The sequence below is a fragment of the Triturus cristatus genome, chromosome 4_1 (genome assembly GCF_964204655.1).
Source record: "Triturus cristatus chromosome 4_1, aTriCri1.1, whole genome shotgun sequence".
NCBI classification, from domain to species: domain Eukaryota; kingdom Metazoa; phylum Chordata; class Amphibia; order Caudata; family Salamandridae; genus Triturus; species Triturus cristatus.
In genome coordinates this window covers 133,355,704-133,359,666 of record NC_140585.1, presented here as the reverse complement: position 1 = coordinate 133,359,666, position 3,963 = coordinate 133,355,704, and the positions used below count along the sequence as shown (strand labels likewise).

The window sequence follows — 3,963 nt, the reverse complement described above, 5'->3', positions numbered from 1 at the left end:
AAATCCATATTTCCTACTGATGATAAGGATGGCTTGATACCATTTTCTAAGCCCAGTATATTGAGAAAAGAAGTAAGTGAAGAAGAAGTGTGGAGTCGAAAGTGGTTCTCCAATTTCTCTCCACTTGCTAAAATTGCAAAGTCTCCATTATAGCATAGAAGAGAGCGTTAAAGTCGGGGATGGAAGAGGATGAAAATGGGAAGTTTACTTATAGAGAGAAGTGAGAAATGCCCTGTGTGCACACACCGGTGTCTGACCATAGAATACATTTAAATAATGCCTCTAGAAAAGAGCTATGCATGTGTGCCTCAGTGGCCTAATGGATAAGGCACTGGCCTCCTAAGCCAGGGATTGTGGGTTCGAGTCCCATCTGAGATGATAACAAAAATCCTCCCTCTTTCTTTTCCAGAAAATTAGGTAGATTTATTACATGCTTCCTCTCGGAAGTTTATGAGGGATTAGGTACTTTGAAACTGTCAGATTTTACTTGTGTACACTTCACAGTCATGTTAGTGTTCTGAAACTGCAAAGTAGATTTTTAAATGCCTATTTTTGTGAGATGCATTTTCGACCGGCCAGAACATATTCCTTTGGAAAAAATGATTTGAATTGGATTGGTGTGAATCTTGTTTCTAGAGGTGGTGACAGGCTTTCAGCTACTTGAATAGGTCAAGCCAGGATTCATAAAACTTATACAACCTATGTGAGTGTGAAAAATTAGCATATGCAGGAAGGAGCAATTTGTACTACTTTCAAAACAGTTTTACTCCACGTCTGGAAACGTCCAGAGCTATGTAGAGCATACAAATGAGCTTTAAACTCATGAGGAAAGAGGTTTGTATGGAAAAAGGAAAACAAAAGCATATCGTACTCATAAAATTCTCAATATATAGATTCCAAAAAAGTGCTTCCAGCGAAAAGAGCTGAAAGAACACTATGGGATGTAAACCTGAATACCTTTCAATAATATGTTCTCCATCCATGCATACCACCTACATGATAAAAATCATCTCAGGTGGACGGATAACCGCGTGGCCTAATGGATAAGGCGTCTGACTTCGGATCAGAAGATCGAGGGTTTGAGTCCCTTCGTGGTCGTTTTTGGCCAATGGTCACACAATCTGCTTTACATTCAGAGTGGAAAAAGTCTTTTCCAATACTCTTGTAGTCCTCACTTTCTCATTACTAATCATTAATAAAGTGGAGTACATACTGTAAACTCATTCAGGTTGCATCTTCAGTCTAACTACTTGTGCATTTTAGTGGCATTAAAAAGTGCTTCTATGCCGACGCACTGAATATGTAATAGGTTTGCAGAATTTTGACGTGACAGAATGGGTTTTTAGCTTAAGTGTGTGTAGAAGAACTGCAAGGTGTGTGCCTATGTGTGCATAGAGTGGTACATGTGTAAAATCTGTTTGATTTGGGCAGTTAAAGTGCTGATTTTGCCTCCGAGTAAGAAAAGTACTACACAAAATCTATAAAGGATCGGCACATTGGCTGCCTTTGCTGATGCCCCCGTTGCCTAATTTGTAGTGCAATGGTTAAGTTGCAGAGTGTGGTTGAACTTGGTTAGGAGACTTAGCGCCTCTGTCCGTGTCCTACTGATGATAAGGATGGCTTGATACCATTTTCTAAGCCCAGTATATTGAGAAAAGAAGTAAGTGAAGAAGAAGTGTGGAGTCGAAAGTGGTTCTCCAATTTCTCTCCATTTGCTAAAATTGCAAAGTCTCCATTATAGCATCGAAGAGAGCGTTAAAGTCGGGGATGGAAGAGGATGAAAATGGGAAGTTTACTTATAGAGAGAAGTGAGAAATGCCCTGTGTGCACACACCGGTGTCTGACCATAGAATACATTTAAATAATGCCTCTAGAAAAGAGCTATGCATGTATTCTCAGTGGCCTAATGGATAAGGCACTGGCCTCCTAAGCCAGGGATTGTGGGCTCGAGTCCCATCTGAGGTGATAACAAAAATCCTCCCTCTTTCTGTTCCAGAAAATAAGGTAGATTTATTACATGCTTCCTCTCGGAAGTTTATGAGGGATTAGGTACTTTGAAACTGTCCCATTTTACTTGTGTACACTTCACAGTCATGTTAGTGTTCTGAAACTGCAAAGTAGATTTTTAAATGCCTATTTTTGTGAGATGCATTTTCGACCGGCCAGAACATATTCTTTTGGAAAAAATGATTTGAATTGGATTGGTGTGAATCTTGTTACTAGAGGTGGTGACAGGCTTTCAGCTACTTGAATAGGTCAAGCCAGGATTCATAAAACTTATACAACCTATGTGAGTGTGAAAAATTAGCATATGCAGGAAGGAGCAATTTGTACTACTTTCAAAACAGTTTCACTCCACGTCTGGAAACGTCCAGAGCTATGTAGAGCATACAAATGAGCTTTAAACTCATGAGGAAAGAGGTTTGTATGGAAAAAGGAAAACAAAAGCATATCGTACTCATAAAATTCTCAATATATAGATTCCAAAAAAGTGCTTCCAGCGAAAAGAGCTGAAAGAACACTATGGGATGTAAACCTGAATACCTTTCAATAATATGTTCTCCATCCATGCATACCACCTACATGATAAAAATCACCTCAGGTGGACGGATGACCGCGTGGCCTAATGGATAAGGCGTCTGACTTCGGATCAGAAGATTGAGGGTTTGAGTCCCTTCGTGGTCGTTTTTGGCCAATGGTCACACAATCTGCTTTACATTCAGAGTGGAAAAAGTATTTTCCAATACTCTTGTAGTCCTCACTTTCTCATTACTAATCATTAATAAAGTGGAGTACATACTGTAAACTCATTCCGGTTGCATCTTCAGTCTAACTACTTGTGCATTTTAGTGGCATTAAAAAGTGCTTCTATGCCGACGCACTGAATATGTAATAGGTTTGCAGAATTTTGACGTGACAGAATGGGTTTTTAGCTTAAGTGTGTGTAGAAGAACTGCAAGGTGTGTGCCTATGTGTGCATAGAGTGGAACATGTGTAAAATCTGTATGATTTGGGCAGTTAAAGTGCTGATTTTGCCTCCGAGTAAGAAAAGTACTACACAAAATGTATAAAGGATCGGCACATTGGCTGCCTTTGCTGATGCCCCCGTTGCCTAATTTGTAGTGCAATGGTTAAGTTGCAGAGTGTGGTTGAACTTGGTTAGGAGACTTAGTGCCTCTTTCCGTGTCCTACTGATGATAAGGATGGCTTGATACCATTTTCTAAGCCCAGTATATTGAGAAAAGAAGTAAGTGAAGAAGAAGTGTGGAGTCGAAAGTGGTTCTCCAATTTCTCTCCACTTGCTAAAATTGCAAAGTCTCCATTATAGCATAGAAGAGAGCGTTAAAGTCGGGGATGGAAGAGGATGAAAATGGGAAGTTTACTTATAGAGAGAAGTGAGAAATGCCCTGTGTGCACACACCGGTGTCTGACCATAGAATACATTTAAATAATGCCTCTAGAAAAGAGCTATGCATGTGTGCCTCAGTGGCCTAATGGATAAGGCACTGGCCTCCTAAGCCAGGGATTGTGGGTTCAAGTCCCATCTGAGGTGATAACGAAAATCCTCTCTCTTTCTTTTCCAGAAAATTAGGTAGATTTATTACATGCTTCCTCTCAGAAGTTTATGAGGGATTAGGTACTTTGAAACGGTCCCATTTTACTTGTGTACACTTCACAGTCATGTTAGTGTTCTGAAACTGCAAAGTAGATTCTTAAATGCCTATTTTTGTGAGATGCATTTTCGACCGGCCAGAACATATTCCTTTGGAAAAAATGATATGAATTGGATTGGTGTGAATCTTGTTTCTAGAGGTGGTGACAGGCTTTCAGCTACTTGAATAGGTCAAGCCAGGATTCATAAAACGTATACAACCTATGTGAGTGTGAAAAATTAGCATATGCAGGAAGGAGCAATTTGTACTACTTTCAAAACAGTTTCACTCCACGTCTGGAAACGTCCAG

General features: G+C 39.9%; 3 non-coding genes across 3 annotated transcripts; all 3 read left to right on the top strand.

Moving 5' to 3' along the window:
* Positions 1 to 305: 305 nt before the first annotated feature.
* On the top strand, positions 306 to 378 carry TRNAR-CCU (transfer RNA arginine (anticodon CCU)). Its single transcript has one exon. It is a non-coding gene; the product is annotated as a tRNA-Arg (tRNA).
* Positions 379 to 2,612: 2,234 nt separating this feature from the next.
* On the top strand, positions 2,613 to 2,685 carry TRNAR-UCG (transfer RNA arginine (anticodon UCG)). The gene has a single exon. It is a non-coding gene; the product is annotated as a tRNA-Arg (tRNA).
* Positions 2,686 to 3,480: 795 nt separating this feature from the next.
* Positions 3,481 to 3,553, top strand: TRNAR-CCU (transfer RNA arginine (anticodon CCU)). Its single transcript has one exon. It is a non-coding gene; the product is annotated as a tRNA-Arg (tRNA).
* The last annotated feature ends 410 nt before the right edge of the window (positions 3,554 to 3,963 follow it).